We start from the raw sequence: 18,819 nt of genomic DNA, 5'->3' as shown, positions 1-18,819 counted from the left end.
GGCTGTTGAATTCTATCCTGCAAGAAGCTAAGGACCCTCACTTGCCTGGGCACGTCCTAGGGACTCAACCGAGACCTGGAACACAGCACTCCTCATGTCCCACATCCATTTTTCCTGCATCACTAGGACATGGCCATCCTCTTGCACCAACCCCCCTACTTTTTCCTGTATCAGTTGGTTCAAAGAATATGCACATTTTAAGATTTTGTACAATATGGCCAGATTTCTAATCAACAATCAGCAGGAAAAAATTGGTCTAGTGTACTTATGTATATACACACATAAGCATATATTCATATCATATTCATCATGTGTCAACTGCCTTTTCTGAGTCTAGCCTGAAACTTAATCTGAGAATGTGTGTTTTATATTTTATAAAAAGATGGTGAGAAAAAATGGTGTTTTTTCCCATTAATGTTACTGGGGAAAAAATATTTGGAATTTTTTCTGTGGAGAGAAATGAAAATTAATATTGGTTTTTTAAGTCAAACAGTCTGAGAACCACTGGCTTAGAATACTTGATATTATTTTTTATAATTAAAATGAATTCAAGAAATGAAGACTGTAATCTTATCAAGGAAATTGCTACCTTTAATTTATAAATTTATATACTCAGGTTTTCATAATTAGAATAGCTTACCTCAAAGTATTAGGCATTCATAAAAACTAATCTAGGAATAAAAAAATAAATATAAGCACATAGCAATAGTCAATTATATATCTTAGACAGGGCAGATATAATTATAAAATAAAAAAATATTTAAAACAGAGTTGAATAAATTATAAATTAAAGTTAGGTAAGAAAAACAATATTACATTATAAAACCTTATATTTAATACTTTGTAAATTGTGGTTAAGAAACATGTTCTTGAATGACAGTTTAAAATTTAAATAAATGTGAACAATTTCTCTCCTGGATAACAGATTTGTGAGTCTTTTTGTTTTCTCCAAAAGTTAGGAAAATAAAATATTAATTCTTTAATTGTCTAAATTGTCTTTCTTATCTAAAGACTGTCCTTCACGTCTGGGCCTAGAACAAAGAACACAGGGAATAGTTCTCTCTTTCCTCCAAGGGTACAAATTTGCAGTTGATAAGAATTGGCGGAGTCATTTTTATTGCCTTGGGTAACAATGTTTAAGTCTCCCGTTCTTAGATAACAAATTCTTAGAAGTGTTCTTGCCTAAGAGGGTCAGGAGACAACAGAAGAGATGCTGTCCGTGGCCTTTACTCTTAGAATCAACGTCTTTGACCTCTTTCGAGATCTAGGAATTCCAAGTTTATCTTTGCTGTTTCCAAACTAGTGGCAGAGTTTACAGTTATAAGGGAGAAGAAAAAAGAACAGAAATCAATACAATCTTGAAAACTAATGTACTCATTCTTTCTGAATACTTTGACTTATTATAGTACAGATGAGTATGAAAAATGCATGCCTGTGTGATTTAAGAATGAATGAATGAGTTTATGATGCAGGCAAAGAACTTTGCTCCAGGCAATGAGCCGGGTTGGTGCTTTTCAAGCTTTGTTTTCAGTCATTAATGAATAGTTGACATAAATTGTGTGTCTCTAGCAGCATTTAAAAAAAGAACTGTGTAGAAAATACCAGAGTTCATTGTGCCATAGCCAATACTTCTTTCCTGAAACCTTTAGCTATTAATAGTCATCTGGACGTGTTACTGCGTGTATTCCTTAATGTGAGTCACAGGCAAAACGGCGTAAATGCCACCACACTAATGACGCCCTTGAACCACAGAGGTTCCCCTTTCTTCATCGAGTTTACATTCTGGTCAGATGACTAATAAAGAAACCAGCAAGGATGATGTGATGGGGTGAGTCCAGGATCCTGAGGCAGGAACGTGAAAGGCATTTCACCTAGAACTGAGGGGCCAGGGCTGCTTCCTGGAAAAATGACGTTTCAGTGAAGACCGGAGGAGTGACTAAGAACGTGGACTCTGAAGACAGACCTGTCTCAGTCCAGGGCTCCACCACTATTTCCCACCTGACTCTGTCCAAGTTACTTTTAAACCTCGGTGCCTCAACTTCCCTGTCTGTAAAAGGGAATAAAGCTTCGTACCCCACAGGGTTGTTGTTCAGATTAACTGCCAGATTGAAGGTAAAACGCTCAGCCCGCCACACCCTTAATGTTTGCTGTTACCACGGTAGGAGTTGGGGGAGGGGTGGGCCAGGAGGGGGAGGGGCCCTTGTTCTGTCCCACGGGGCCTGGAGGGACACAGGAGCTGGGTTGAGGTTGAGAACCGAGCAGAGCATAAGCAAAACCCTCAGCAAAGTGATAAGGCAGAGGAATAAAGGAGAGGCTAGATCATAGAAGGCGTCATAAACGAGACAGAAATTTGGATTTTAATCTGTGGACAACCTGAGGGGCTTTCAAGAGTTTGGAGTGGACTGACTTCATGGGGCCAGAACCCGTGTGACAGCCCACAGTAGCTTTTGTGCATATTTTTGAAAAGGTTCCCTCTCTGGTCACAACTTCCTCTGGACCAGTCGAGCCCCGGACTCGGGCGCAGGTAGCCCTGGCCCGTCACCTTTCTGCGAACGCACGACGGCCCTCAGCGTGAAGAAACGGGTCCCAGGGGACTCAGTGCTGCAGGGAGGGCGGCCAGGAGACTGCTCCCGTGATTCAGACTGGGACTAAGGGTGGCTGCGGCAGTGGGGACGGAAGAGAAAGACCTGTGTAAACAGAATTAACTAGAATCGGTGATTGAGGATGTAGGCTGGAGGCAAGGATATGCTTCATGCCCTGTGATAAAAATAACAGACGCAGGACAGAACGCACCAGAAGAACTGTTAATAATTAAACAAAGAGGCCACTAGACTGACGTGGCTTTAATGCTGTGGTGGCTTCTGTCAGCAAAGCAAAATCTAAGGGCTGTAAATGCCTCAAGGTCACAAAAAAATGAAGGTGGAGCGCGGTTTTGAATTCTGTTTATTTGCTTCTTGAATGAGTTTCTTGCTGGTGGCATGAACAGGCTGTCTTCATCATGAACATCCCAGAGGCCTTCGAAATATCTGGAATGATGCTGTATTTGGTTCTTCTTCTGTGAGTTGTCTTAACCTGTTCGGGTTCTCCTGCTTCCCCTTCGACATCAGCGCGGCACTGATGTTTCTCGTCCCCTCTTGGATGACTGCAGCGTGATCTGAACCCTGACCCTGACTCTGACCCGCTGCGCACCGGGCGCTGCAGATTCTCCCCCTCACGGCACCAGCGCATTTCACTCCCATCTCTGCTAGAGGAATGGAAATGGTAACAAGCACCAGTATAATGTAGCACTGGTTTTTCTTTTCATAATCATTTCTGCCATATTCCACTGAGAATTTTCAAATAAAGATGTCATATTAGCCAAGAGTTACTTTTATTCTTTTGGAGCTGTCTGACCAACAGTCGTTGGTTTTACCAGTAGGGGAAACCTGACTAATGTCTTCTTGTTCTGACACCTAGTTGGTCAGGTCTGAATCAGCCAGTAGGTAGGCACCAGCCTAGGGTGTGATGGTCCACACCTATTAGCAGGTAAGTGTGGAAGTCACACCCACTAAAACCTCTCTGAATAGTGGAAGACACTTCTTGCAGTCAACTGCAATCTTCTTTTTTTCTCTTTAATTTTTTTTTTTTTTTTTGGTGGGAGAGGGTATGAAAATTAGGTTTATTTATTTATTTGTTTAACTGGAGTTACTGGGGATTGAACTCAGGACCTCGTGCATGCTAAGAATGTACTCTACCACTGAGCTGTACCCTCCCCCTGCTGTGATCTTACTTCTACAGGACGTGGATTCAAGGGAAACATCACTCATTAACCCTGAGCAGTGGGAAAGCTGTAGGGGCAGTGAATTAGATGCCCAATATTGCTCTCATGGTGGCTATCCCAGCCTACCCCTGTCTGCTAGGAGAGCCACACCCAGTCTCACTCCTCCCAAACTAAGGAGATGCTCTATCAAGTGTTTACATCAGTGCCTCTGCCACTATTTACATACTGGCTCTACCAAGCTTCTCCTTTCAAACTCTCCCCTTATTGAATGACTCGGACACATCCAACCAAGTGCCCAGTGACAGACTAGTCTACCATGAATCTCGAGATCCTATCGTCACCTTGTCATCCTCTGTGCATATCTCTAACTGTAGGACTCTCCCTTGGTACTTCTAGTTAATATAAATGTCACTCTTCTGCAAGATTTGAACCCCCACACGTCTACCTAAACCCAGTTGTCATTACCAGCAGGGCTACCAAGGTAAGAGGGGTTATTACTGGCAATACAGTTAAACACAATTATTGGACCAGTAAACTATGGCACTACTTGTTTAATCCTGTAAACCAAAAGTTTGAATAAAAGCTATGGGCTATTTGAACCCAAGTACATGTTCGAAGCGTGGATGCTTTTGCCAGGAGCAAATATCCAGGACCATTTGGCTTGGACCATCTGTCACAAAGGACATTTTGCACAGGACCAAATATCTGCTAATCCTATATACAAATTGGGTTATTATACACCTTTTCATTCTTTAGAGGTGGAAGATCAGAGGAAAAGCAATGCTTGGTCTTCAAAGGGGTTGGGGGGCACCCAGGAAGGATGCCTTGAGAGCTTGGCTGGAACAGGCAAGGCTCGCGTGGGAAGCAACAGCGAGCACAAAGGGTGCGGACCTTCGGGGGCCCAGGGATGCGATGCTGAGAGCAAAGTAATTCACAAGCTGTGGGTCTGGGAGAATTCCCCCCAAGGGCAGCCCTCCTCTCTCCCTTAGTGGGCCACACCTCTCTTTGGAATCCTTTTCACTTCCTGACCCAATACTTTGGATAGAAAATTTGTCGTCTGCTCCCTGAGGGCAAAGCATTTATTTTGCCTGCGGCTCACTCTGCCCCACCTGAAATCAGCCCTGGACAGTTAAAGGAAAAACAGAATAAAACAAAACAAACCTTTCTGAGCTAGAGAAGGCACCTGGAGGCATCAAGAAAGACATCACCCCACCTCCAGCCTCTGGTAGATTAAGCCATAACATTCCTTGAGAGTAAATTTGGCTAGAAAGTCCATCTCAGGGAGGTTATTGAGAAGTTAAGATGACTTCTAAATTCAACTGATGTTTTAAACTTCTTTGTATTTTGTTTCTTTCTCCCATTCCTGACATTTTTCCCCCCTTTTTTGGGAGGGGGTGATTAGGTTTGTTTGTTTGTTTGTCTGTTTATTTATTTACTTATTTTAATGTTGGTGGTGTTGGGGATTGAACTCAGGACCTCGTGCATGCTAAGCACGCACACACTCTAACCACTGAGCTGTACCTCCCCCCAACCCAATTCCTAAAATTTCTTGATGGAAAAAAGTTAATGCAAAATTGTGGTCTTCCAGCCCATCCTACGTGGGCGATGACTGCCCCCTCCCAGAACTGTCTGGGGACTCCAGGAGTCCATTGAAGGATAAACAAGCATATTAAATTTTTTTTAACAGTTTCTTTGAGTAAAAATTGATTTGAATAGGGCAGCAACCAATCGAGCAGACAGAAAGGAATCTCGAGATGCTGAACAAAATGAAAGCCTTCTTTGGCCAAAAAGGAGTGGGAACGAGGAAGAGAACGGGTTGGTTAGTGCAAGATTACTTTCTTTCTCTTTAGGGGATGGCAGATTACTTAACTAGTGCTGATAAGGCAATTTTCCTAACTGACTAGTTTAAAATTTCATTTCTGGAAGAGCCAAAACTGTAACTGTCTAGATTTGGTAATGCGGGGATTAGCCCGAGGGACTCCATCTTAGGCCTGCTGTTAGCATTCTAAATCTGTGAGTTTACTCCGTTCCTTTCGCCTAGCTTTTTGCTGTGCATTTTAAATTGACTTAAAATTGAGTGCTATGAGCTTTTAAATACGGTCTGTGTTTCTGTTCCAGGACCTTTGGGCTAGCTAACTTGGTAGTGTCCTTGTTATCAAGTTAACTTCCCACAAGACAGAGGAATCCACGTAGGTGGGACGTTTTTTGAGAAACCAAATGTCTAAAAACGTTTCCACACTTACTCAGCAGTCTGGCGAAATACAGGGTTCTAGATTGGAAATCATTTTCCTTTAGGATTTCGAAGCTGTATCTCCATTAACATCTTGCATCCGGTGTTGCTGTTAAGGAACCTGAAGCCAATATATTTCCTAATCTTAGTTTCTCACTTTCTTACATTTTCTATTTTACATCTGTTGGTGGTTTTGCTTTACTTACTAAGGGAATACCTTTGATTTTATCTTCAAACTCTTCTTGTTTCTGATATCAAACTTCTAATTTCCAGGTTGTCTTTGCTTTCTTGAGTTTTCCCTTTTATTAAAACTTCATGCTGTTTCTTTCAAAAATATTATATGATTTTTTTTATCTCTGGAAAAATCAGTGGTAGTTTTATTTATGAATTCTTCTATGGTCTTTTTTCTAGTGGCTTCATTCCATTTGGCTTATTATCTCATCTTTCATACTATTGAGATGTTAACTAAAGAGTCATCATTTTTAAAGATTTTTATCTGCTCTTTTTAAGCCTATTTAGGGGTGGTGTCTTCTTGTCTCAGTATTTCTCCCTTCTGTTGCTTTGGGCTCAGCTGCTGTCACATCTCCACCTCTCGCCTATTTTCTTTTTTATGATTTATTTTGGAGGGGATAATTGGGTTTATTTACTTATTTATTTTTAGGGGAGGTACTGGGAATTGAACCCAGGACCTCAGGACCTGTGTGTGTTGAGCATGCTCTCTACCACTTGAGCTATCCCCTCCCATCTTGCACCTTTTTCTTAAATCTGGATTTCTTGAGTGAGAGTCTATGTCCGCCCTTTCCACCATCTCACCTTAATCTTAAACTTCCTGCAATCTGATTTTTGCCCTCACTCTGTGAGGGCTGTCTCAGAGACAGCAGGGCTGTAGGAGAGTCAGCTGTGCAAAAGGGGGTCCAGCTGAGAGCAGGCGCACCGGGGACTGGGGTCAGGAGAGCCCCGAAGCCGAGTCCTCCCTTTTGAGGACACATGGAACCACCTGGGCCCCAGTCTTTTGATTCCGGGTGAGAGCTCGATAGTTTCCAATCATAGCTAACAAGTTACCAGGTGCTGCTGACGCCTGTCCACAGCGCACACTACTGAGAACCATTTGAATAAAGCGTTGTGACCTGACACTCCATCTATGCCCTACAGAAACATTGCTTGATTCTAACTTCAACATTTGCTTTGTACTAAAAACTAAAAACAAACAAGATTGCTTTTGAGGACTTCCTCATAATTTCCAGCTATTGGGGGCAAGGGGGAGGTTGCTCATTGAATAAATGGGAAAAAGAGAAGAGGGGGCAGCTGGGGACCTTCTCTCCCACCTTCTGCAGAAAATCGGCAGTGAATGGCAGTGCTCTTTGCCAGAATTCAACACAAGTTTATTTGGAAGGGGGGAATGAGTGGAGGGTGGCAATTCATAAATTTCATTAATTCCGGTTGCTGACAAATGTTAAAGGCAATGCAACTTATCGTCTATAAAACAAACTAAAGTTACAGATCCAAAATACACATTCATAAACTATCGAGCCATTAAATTGCTTATAACAGAACTTTTATTTCTCCTCTCCTTTCCCTTCCTAGCAGACTTCTCCTTACTAGCATCCAAAGCTTTAAGAGGAGTCAGGCCAAGAAAACTAAGGAAACTTGCTTGGTTAACTCAGTTGGGAGCTGATCTGCAGCTGGAGGAAAACTGCCCTGTCCCCTCCGCTCTAGAACACCCAGAAGCCCAGTTCACAAACCAGAAGCCATCTCCAGAAGTAAAGTTTGAAAAAAAAAAAAAAAGCCAAAACCCTTGATTTTTAAGACAACCTCAGGAGGACGCAACCACAGAGGCTCTTTATTAAATTTCCAGCCTACCTGACGGAGGGCATGATTATTTTAATGCAGAGCAGATGAAGAATTATCCTATTATCCACTAATAGGACCACACCCGCTCCTTGTATCTCTTTACTCATTACTCATTTGCATTAAAATAGGCCGGCTGATTGGCTGACCTGTTGTTTTTAAGAGGGAACTTGACTTAGATTTTTAGGTTAGGTTTTTCTCCCACCAGCTTGTGTTGGAGTTTGGGTTTTTCTTGCCCATTGTTGGCGCCATTGTTCTTCCAGGCTACTTGGCAGCAACTTGGGGTCTAAAGGGTCACCTTCCACTGGAACCCAAAGATCCAGGAGGAGCTTCAAGTTGTGGCTTGGCTCCCAATGGATTCGTCAGAGCCTGACCCCACCTGGACCTTGGAGTCTGCTCAAATGTCCATGGACGAGAATTCCCAGGAAGTACCAGGTAAGCCAGACCTGAGGACAGGGGGTTGGGGAAGGTAAGAGGCTGCCTTCCCTTCTCTCTCTACTGACTTCAGTCTTTTAAAGAGAAGTGCAGTTAAGGAAACCTTTTCGGAGCAGAGGAGGGCCAGGGAACATAGGGCCCTCCAGTGGGGGGGGGGGGGGGAAGAGGCGAGAAAAGTCGGGGAGAGGTGTCAGGAATACGTCAATCTTTTCAAGCCCGTTTTCTGGGGAAAAGCCGTCCGACTTCTAGACCAAGTGGCTCAGGGCATCTTACATGATCAGTAGTTTCATCAGCCACATATGTCAGCCTTGTAAAGGGGCCAGAATACGACGCCCGAACTTTCAGGTTAACCTAAAGCGTTTCTTAATTTCACCAATGTTTTTGGGATTGGCTTTCAAGCCAAATTTATCCTTTAGGAATGTTAATAAATAGGGAAATGGCCTTTCAGACGAGACTGAAGAAAGGGGTGAGTTTATAAAAGCCAGTGAATGCTCTGTGATGTAAATTAGCAGGAGGGACACTGGAGGTCTTAGAAACTGCTCCAGGAATACTGCTAATCAGGTCCCCAAGGAGGGTTCTCTCCTTGGAGCCCCACACAATCGGAGGTCTGACCCACTCGGTTCGAAAACTTATTACCCTGACTTAGGGTGGGGACAGGTGGTGTAGGGTAGTGACGGTGGGTGACCAGGAGCCAACACCCCAACTACCCTCTGGGCAGCTAGGAAGCTGGGTGGGTCCTCGCTGACTTCTAGTCTGCCCTCTGCCCCCAACCTCCAGACGCAGACCGTCTCTCCTGCATCATGAGGATAGCATGTAGACAAGGGGGAAAAGGTATTAACGAAGAGCATATCAGCATAATATGCTCAGTCTCTTCCTTGAATCTGATTTAGTAACTAACAATTCCACAACCAGGGATCTTTTATTTCCCTGCGTACGTACAATTCCATAGAAGTTGAATGGATCCTTGCTCTTAAGATGTAATACTTTCACATACAGGAGAAATTAACGTTAGCTGCCTTATTATATGAGATGAGTATGTATGGAATTTGCTTAATGGTTTGGATGGGAAGAGGCAAGAGTGAGTGATTTCCCAAAATACTGGGTTTGAGTGGAAAGATCTAATAGCATGAAAAAGCTGAGTATAACCGGAGAGGGTGATGCCCACTCGGACATCCTAGTCCTGCTTAAGGATGGGGATTGGGGAGAAACTTGTATTTGGGATTCCTTTGTTTCACAGGTGTAGGTTTTTTCCCCCCAGAAAAAAAAACTTGAAACTTGTTACACTGAATCATGTTGACTTGCAGCATTAGGGCGTTAAGTCCCTGCATTTTACGTGCATTAAAAATTCATCTTGTAGTAATATATAATGGAAACTACAGGAACTAACATTGGGTTTTTGTCTGTTTTATTAATGGAGGTGCTGGGGATTGAACCCAGGAACTCCTGCCTGCTGAACATGCACTCTACCACTGAGCTATATCCTCTCCCCAAAACTAACACTGTAAATCAACTATACTGAAAAAAAAATTTAATTCACACAAATGAAAATGGAAAAACTGCTAATATCTGATTTCTGTCCCCTGATTTTTCTGATTGGAATCATACTTAGGTAACTTTTGACCCTATGAGAAAACATCTAACATTCAGACTACCAATAACATGAAAAAAAAATTGTTTTGATAAAAAGACATTTCCCATCATAGTGGATTTTTTTTTTTTTTTTAATGGCGGTCCTGGCACTTGAACCCAGAACCTCGTGCTTGCTGAGCATGTGCGCTACCACTGAGCTATACCTTCCCCCACATGGTGGATGCTTAAGTCTGCTCTCAACCAGCGGCATGTGAGATACTCACCCTGAGGAACTTCCTGCCGGCCTTGTTGAGCTAGTTAAGAGGTGACTTCTGGATGTTGCAATTCGCCTTAATGGATCTGAACTTTCTCTTTTCTTTCAGCTGCTTCTCAATCTATCTCCGAAGTGTTGGTAAAGAACCTTAGTAATCTGACTCTCAACCCTAGCACCATACTGCCTTCCCATCTACCTGACCAGCCGCGGCAAGAGAGTGGACGGACGCTTGGTAAAGGCATACTCTACAGGAGGAGAGGGGCCAGGACATTGCTAACTGCTCGGCAAGAGAGGATGGAAAGGATGATTCAATTTATTAAAAACCGGTACAGCGGACCATTTCCTATGGTGAGTTTATGCCCAGCTCTTGAGGGTGGGGGCACTCAAATCAACTAAGATGTTAACAGTGAGGAGCAGCAGTCACCTATCAACTGTACTCAGGAAGGCAGGATGTGAGGAACACTCGGTTCTTAAAGATTCTCCACCTTCTCTTATGGTAGATGTGTAGCATTGGTGATCCGAATTTTTCTTCATAGTTTATAATATTTCTTGTTTTTTCTCTTTCCTATGAAGTCGCGGTCTCAAAGAGAACCACGGTCCAGGGATGTTGAGGTAAATAGAAATTCTCTCACTATACAAGTGGGTGGGTATCTGATGTTTTGGGAGAGGGGGAAAGGCAAATTGCTTTGGACTTTCTGAATCTCCAGAACTCTGGAGCAATCAGTTCCTATGTGTACTTTAAGAAAAATAAAGTCTATATTTTTTGAGCACTTTTAGGTCTCCAGCAAAACTGAGCAGAAGGGACAGAGTTCCCACACATTCACAGTCTGCATCTCCCAGTTAACAGTGATGAACCTATAGGGACATGTTGTTATCCCTAACGTCTAGGCTTGGTTTCCAGTAAGGTTCACTCTTGGTGTCACGTTGATACTTTTTCATGTGCTGTCACAAACATGAAGCTGAACACCCTGAAAGAGGAGAAACCTGAGCACAGAAAAGTCCAGATTTACTTTTTGGTGGGAGGCAGTAATTAGGTTTATCTGTTCTACTACTTTTGGTGGAGGGACTGGGGATTGAACACACAACCTCATGCATGCTAGGCACGCACTCTACCACTGAGCTATACCTTCCCCTACTTTTTCCTCTTTTTAAAATTGAAGTATAGTTGATGGACAGTATTATAAGTTGTGTGACAGTGATTCACAATTTTGAAAATTTATACTCCATTTATAGTTATTGTAAGATATTGGCTCTGTTCCCTGTGTTGTCCAGGAACGTACTAACGTTGCTATTACAGAATGACAATCTGGCGTTCTTTTGGCAGCCATACAGTTCAGTCCTGCCTCTTTTTTTTTTTTTTTTTTTCCCTCAAAAGAAGTTGTTTCGGTCCTGACCATTTTTTAGTGTTCTACATACCAGAGGTCATTCTAACAGGCAATGCTGGATTTGAGGATTGCTAACATCTCTTTGATGTACAATGAATTTGTTATTTTAAATTATTAATCAATTAATCCACTTCATTCTTTTTTCCAGACCCAATCAAGAGTGGAAATATTTAGATGTACCTGTAATTACTGCCTGTATCATCGAGATCTTTCCCAGGATACTTATGAGAATTAAGACACAGAGTTGGTTGAACTGTAAACCTTATTCTTCTATTTTTTTCTTGGTAGTAATTTTAGGATCATTATGAAACAGCTTGGGAAAGCTACTCTGAGCTCGGACAGACTGTGTACCAATATTTTGATAATCTATATTATATAAGTCCTGTGATGTCTCTCTCTCTCTTTTTTCTTTTTTTTTTTTTGGCATCACTTTTCTATCTCGATACATGTACCAATATTTTGATAATCTATATTATATAAGTCCTGTGATGTCTCTCTCTCTCTCTCTCTCTTTTTTCTTTTTTTTTTTTGGCATCACTTTTCTATCTCGATACAGGTATCTTGATAGCTTACAATCTGTAGTTTGCATCTGAATGACTTGGATATACTTTAGTTCCATTTTTTGATTTAACACAAAGAAGCACTAACAGACCTCAAGTATTGCCTGTTTTAGCCTGAAGTCAGTAAGGTGAAACCCAGTATCAAGAATTTGAAACAAATTACCTTGTGTGGAAGGACTGTCAAGAAAGGTGGTTTGGCCAGAGCATTAATAGAGCAGTGGGTATTAACTAAATTCTCTGGTTTTCAAAAATTGAATTATAATAAAATATTTTTGGTGTACTATTTCAATTTGTGTGTGTGTGTAAAAATACCTTTTTTTTTTTTGCTATTTCAGTTTTCAGTAGCAAATGTGTATAGAGGATCTTACTAAAATTTGAGTACCTTAAAAAAATTCTTATTCTTTATTCTTATCTATTTCCAACTTGTTTTTTCTAGCTAGGTATTAAATGAATACTAATTCTTACCCCTACCACATTCCTAGGATGTAAATATCTGGCATTCTAATTTTTTTGTGGTATTATCCTATTGGGAAGGAATTTAATACATTTGTTCAAGGATACAAAAATGGGTTCTGTGAAATGGAAGTTGACTCAGTCAAGTCAGCCCATATCCTCCCCTGTTCTTTTTTCTTGAAATACTGCTTGCCTCATTCCATTTCTTTAAGGATACTGTATTGTTCCAATGTTGTAAATGCTGAATGTTAAGATTTGAGGCCAACTTACTCCCCACACCCCTCCTAAAATGTCTTTTTTTTTTTTTTTTTGCTTGACTGATCAAAAGGGTCTTTAACTTGGAAGATCCTTAAGTTTGCTAGAATATTTGTTTTGATCATTCTGGACCATTTCCTCTAGGAACATGGTGTGTTTTTTCAGTTGCTTTTAGTAATTTTTCTTGAAATGGTATCTTCAGAATTGTTCTGTTTCATTATTTGGTTTTCTTTGGGAAGTCCCATTATGTGTATTTTGAAAACTTGGTTTTTTAAATTTTGGGGGGAGGAGGTGATTAGGTTTTATTTTATTTAAATAGAGGTACTGGGGATTGAACCCAGGACCTCCTACATGCTAAGTATGCGCTCTGCCACTGAGCTACACCCTTCCTGCCATTATGTGTATTTTGGATTGCTTTTGTCTATTTTTCTCTAATACTTTTTAAAATCATTTCCACTTAATCTTTGTTATTCAAGTCTGACACTTTTTTTTTTTTTTTTTTGCTTAGGGTTATTCATCATTTTCTCACTAACGAATCACACTGGTTGGTTGGTTTTTTTTTTTTTTTTTTTAGTCGGGGAGGTGATTCAGTTTATTTTAATGGAGGAACTGGGGATTGAAGCCAGGACCTCGTGCTTCACACTCTACCACTGAGCTATACCCCCCACACACACACACACTTGGTACTTTATTAGAGGGTGGTATTTAATATAATGGCTAAGAATGTGGACCCCTGGGGAAAGTAGCCCGGCCTCCAAGCTGAGCTCTGCTGCTCACTAGTTCTAAGACCTGGGGAAAATCACTTCACTTCTCACGACCTCACTTTTCTCATCTGTGAAGGGTAGATGGTAACACTATCTTTTCTTTGGGGAGAGGTAGGTAATAAGGCTTTTACTGTAATTTTTCTGAATGGAGGAGGTGCTGGGGACTGAACCCATGCACGCTAAGCACATACTCTACCCCTGAGCTACACCCTGCCCCCCGCAACACTATCTTTTCAATTTGGTGCTTTGCCCTTCTCAGTTAAATTCAGACAGTAAATCTGCTCATGTGTGTGCCGTGGACCGGTGGAGAAAGGGTCCTGGGGAGGCTTGGCTGTCACTGTCAATCCTGTTACCACACCCTGCACCGTTGCACCCCTGAATTCTGGGGGGTCTAGTACCTCGTGCTAGCAGTTGTGTGGAATTCTCAGTACCAAACGATTTCTTATATATATTGGCTGCCCCGTTCTCCTCAGACTCAACAGAAGAGAGATTCACACTTCTTGGGAGAACTCACAGGTGATCGATCGCCTACCCATCCAGGTACCTTCCTTAGACTCCTTTTCCCTCCATAAGTACTTGGCTTCTTCCATTTGGGGGCCAGAAGGAGCTTTCTACTCTACGTAGTTACCTGCATTACAGTCCCTTCCTTTGCAAATTGTCTTAGAATGAATGCTTCCTTATCCAGGGGGTCCAGTTTTTTTCCCCTCCAAATTTGAACTTGGAAATTCTAGAAAAATTAAAAAGCAACAACAAACACCTGTATATTCTCCACCTAAATTCACCAGTTTATTTATCCCTAAATAACTCAGTTTGCATCATCCTAAAAGACACCCAACTATATATATCTACTGGTACATTGTCTAATACACAGTAATGTCCCTCATAGCTTCTCTCAAAGTCCAGGATCCAACTCAGAACCAGTCATTTCACTTAGTGCTCCTCCAAAATGCTGGAACAGTCCTGAGTGTAGTGCCTCTCCTGACATTTCTAAGAGTCCAAGTCGCAGGACCCCCTGCTGTTTCTGCCCCTGGGGCCCCGGTTACAATATCCGTTAAGAGCTAGGCCTCCTGAGTTGCTCAGCTTGCATTCTGGCCCGAGCCCACAATTTAACTGGGGATTTGGGGCAAATTATTTATCTCATCCTGTCCCTCAGGTCAAACACAGGCAAGGACACCACAGGGGTGACGTCTCCTCATTGCACTGCATCATGAGACATTCGTCAGTTTGTTTCATTACTGGTGGTGACATATTTGCGGGATCGAGGTGATGCTTACCTCTCTGTAATTAGTGGCCTCAGAGATGAGAACCACCCCACTGCCCCGCCATCACTTCGGAAATTCCAAGGGTTTTAGGAACTCTGTGCCAAGAGCCAGGCAAAGAGACTAGATATTTTTCACTGTCTCATAATACTTTATGGATATTTTCTGGATGAATAAATGTTCCGTTGCATAAATAGACCACATTTCAAACAACCAATTCATTTACTTCACAGTCTGAGGGTCAGTGATTTGGGCTGAATTCCACTGGATAGTTCTGGTTTGGACTGACTTTGACCCATCCTAGTTGGGCTCACCCTGTCTGTCCGTCTGTCTGTCGTCAGCAGGTGGTTGGCTGGGGCTGGCTGGTTTATGATGCTTTCATCTTTCTTTCTTTTTTCCTTTTTTCTTTTCTTTCATTTTTCAATCAATGGCACATTTCCATGGTACAGTTTTGAGTAGTATGGCTGGGTTATCAGATAGGATAATCTGAATTGAAACTATCCCATGATAAGTGACAACAAATATACAAGAAATCTGCCAGCCACTCTCACAGCAGGACTTCTTGGGGGAGAGTATAGAGAGGGTGCCTAGCATGCCCAAGGTGTCAGGTTCAATCCCCAGTACCTCCATTAAAAGTAAATAAATGAAATAAAACTCAATTACCTCCCCACTCCCAAAAGAAAATGGCTGAAATGGACGCACCCTCCCTGGTACAGACACTTTCTGTGCCCTCCATTTTTCATTAGTAGAATGTAGGCTCCTTGACCTTCCCTCAGTTCCAAAGGGCAGATTCGAACAGTTACTAATCAGAGAAGGGAGCTGATGCAGAGATAAGGGAGACAAGGGAGGAACAGTCAGGAAATAAGAGTGCATCACAGTGTAGGAAAGAATGTTTCATTTTTTGGAGGGGAGGTGATTAGGTTTATTTATTTATTTTTCATGGAGGCACCAGGGATTGAGCCCAGGACCCTGTACATGCAAGGCATGCACTTCACCACTGAGCTAAACCCTCCCCTTGGGAAAGAATATTTTAAAAGGCTGGAGGGAAAGAAGACATTCACCCTAACTCATTTCATGTGGTTGAATTTTTATTTTATTACTTTTTTATTTTCACTTTTTTCCTCATTCTTCTTATCTTTTTCAAACTTTCTCTAAGGAAACGAAATACATTCACTTAAAGGGGCATGCAAACTTTATGTCAAAGGCATTCGATCACAAGTTGGCAGATGTAACAGGGAAGGTACAGCTCAAGTGGTAAAGTGCATGCTTGGCATGCATGAGGTCCTGGGTTCAATCCCCAGTGCCTCTTCTGAAAAATAAGTAAGCCTGATTACCTTCCCCCCAAGGGGAAAAAAAAAGACATTAAAAAAGTAAACCAAAATTAAAAAAAAAAAAAAACAAAACAAGTTGATAGATACAAATGCTGCTACTTCAAGGAAATCTGAGCTTAGGAAAAGACAGGTATTTTTTGCTCCTGTGTGAGAGTATATTTAAAACCATGGGGGTGTTCTTTCCACAATAAAAATAAAAATAGGAACAATGAAAACAAACCCAGAACATTCCACAGGACAGGAGTGAAACAGCAATGTAAGTGTGACTTACCAGTGTCCACGGGCTCACTGATTCACATTGGTGTAATAACTGCTCAGTCCTGTGAATAAATGAACTTACACTTTTGTAAGGATTCTGACGACTTAGTGAGGAACACTGCAGACTGCACTGACCCAAAAAGAACACATCCCAGTTGTCCACTTCGGTATTAGAATTAAGAACAGGCTGGAGTCACAACAATGCGAATATATCTTACACTACTGAACTGAACACTTAAAAATAGTCAAAATGGTAAATTTTATGTTATATATTTCTATCACAATTTTTTTTAATTTTAAGATTAATGAAATGGCCAGCCATTTCTTTGACAATACAGAAATATGACAATGAAGAAAACCAACAGAATCAAAAATTGATTGTTTAAAGGGATGAATAAAATTGGCAAAACTCCAGAAAGACTGTTTATTAGACATTTTAATAAAAGATAAGGCACAAACTCTGATTTTATGAATGAAAACACATTATAATTCTATTCATTTTACAGCTTAAAAAAATATAATAAAAGAACTTCCCACACTAGAATGACCATTATCAAAAAGATGAGATAATAAATGTTGGTGAGGCTGTGGAGGAAAGGGAACCCTGGGGCACTGCTGGTGAGAAGGAAACTGGTGCAGCCACTGTGGAAAATAGTATGGAGGTTCCTCAAAAAATTAACAGTAGAACTACCATGTGATCCAGCAATTCCACTCCTGCTGGAATATACCCAAAGGGAATAAAATCACTATCTCCAAGGATGGCTGCACTCCCATGTCCATTGCAGCACTATTGACAATCGTGAAGACATGGAAACAAACTAAGTATCCATTGGCAGACAAATGGATAAAGAAAACGTGATATTACATATACATATATAATGGAATATTATTCAGTCCTAAAAAAGGAGGGAATCCTGCCATCTGCAACCACAGGGGGGCATCACACTATCTGAAATAAGCCAGACAGAGAAAGACAAACACTGTATGATATCACTTATATGTGTAACCTAAAAACATCAAACTGATGGAAGCAGAGAGTAGGGGTGGGGAATATGGGGAGATGTTGGTCAAAGGCACAAACTTTCAGTTATAAGATGAATAAGTCCTGGGGATCTAACCTACAGCATGGTGATTATAGTTAACAATACTCTATTGTATACTTGAAAATTGCTACTTCGGGTAGAGCTTAATGTTCTCACCGTAACATCAACAAAATGGTAATTACATGAGGTGAAGGATGTAACTAACCTTATCGCGGTAAACACTGTGCAATATATACCTGTATCAAATCACCACACCTTAAACTTACACAACGTTATATGTCAATTATAGCTCAATAAAAGCTGGGGGAAAACGAGAATTGAAAACCTATGTAAAAATGAAAAAAAAAAAAAATCCTAGGAATCACAACATACCAAAAATGCCTGAAGGAAAAATCCTTAAGAGTTTTGTACATATTTTTAATTGACTCTAAGTAAAACTGTGTCACAAAGGGGTAAAAAAATAGGTTGGGGTATTATTAGCAGCCATAGACTTAAAATGTGAACAAACGAACAAACACGGAGCCACAAAGTTTACTCACTCAGTCCTCGATCCAGGAGGATTCTGAGTAAACAGCAGCGGAAGGACGCAGTTCTCAGTCGCCACTGTCTTCGCTCCATCCTTCTGCCTAAAATGTGAAGGATAAGGTGCTGTTCATCGTTCTGGCAGCAGATGGCGCCATTGGAACATGTACAACTCACTAAAAGGCTCTTCGGAGATTCTTCTATGATTGATTTAAAAGAGGGGTCCTTCGTGATTACAATTGGCAAAGTTCCGGACTCTAATGCATCTAACCTGGTAGGAATTGTAAATCCTGTTAGGCCCAGGCCCAGGCCCAGGCACACGAACGCGAGGGGAAGTTGTGGATATTGCAGAGAAGCAGGGATTTTATTTAGGTTTCAGGATTTGCACCCGAAAAGAATTTAAATGTGAAGCCTTCTTCAAGACTGTGACAACTTTGACTAGAGATCATCTTTCGCTCCTATCCCGGAGAAATACAAAGATGTTTACCAGGAAGCCTGTCCAGAGGCAGGTAAGGAGTCGGCAGAGAGACTCAAAACGACCTAGGGAAAATATGATTTTTAATTAAGGAGAAATGTTTGCACCACTGCCTCCGCCAGTGCTGCAAAGCATCCTTGGGATGAAGGCTAAATTGTGCAGGAGAGAATGAAATATCTGCTTTAAGAGAAGGAAAATCATCCTCTGATCAATACACTTGTGTTTGAATTGGGTCAGAACGCAAGATATGTGTATCAAAAGGAGTCGTTAAGGTTTCGTTTCATGTTGTTGTTTTGCTTTTTATGAACAGTCTTGTCAATTAATTATTAACAAAATAGTTTTATGTGATCTGATTATAGAACACCCTTACCCAACACACACACACTGCTGACAAAAGC

The 18,819-nt window shown here is 41.4% G+C and overlaps 1 long non-coding RNA gene across 1 annotated transcript; it reads right to left on the bottom strand.

Moving 5' to 3' along the window:
- Positions 1-906: 906 nt before the first annotated feature.
- On the bottom strand, positions 907-18,021 carry LOC135319281 (uncharacterized). The gene is made up of 3 exons (XR_010377740.1): positions 17,964-18,021; positions 16,395-16,443; positions 907-2,687 (listed from the first exon to the last, which is right to left on the bottom strand). It is a non-coding gene; the product is annotated as an uncharacterized LOC135319281 (long non-coding RNA).
- Between the last annotated feature and the right edge of the window lie 798 nt (positions 18,022-18,819).

This window comes from Camelus dromedarius, chromosome 25 (assembly GCF_036321535.1).
Source record: "Camelus dromedarius isolate mCamDro1 chromosome 25, mCamDro1.pat, whole genome shotgun sequence".
NCBI lineage: Eukaryota > Metazoa > Chordata > Mammalia > Artiodactyla > Camelidae > Camelus > Camelus dromedarius.
This window is presented reverse-complemented; position numbering and strand designations above follow the sequence as displayed.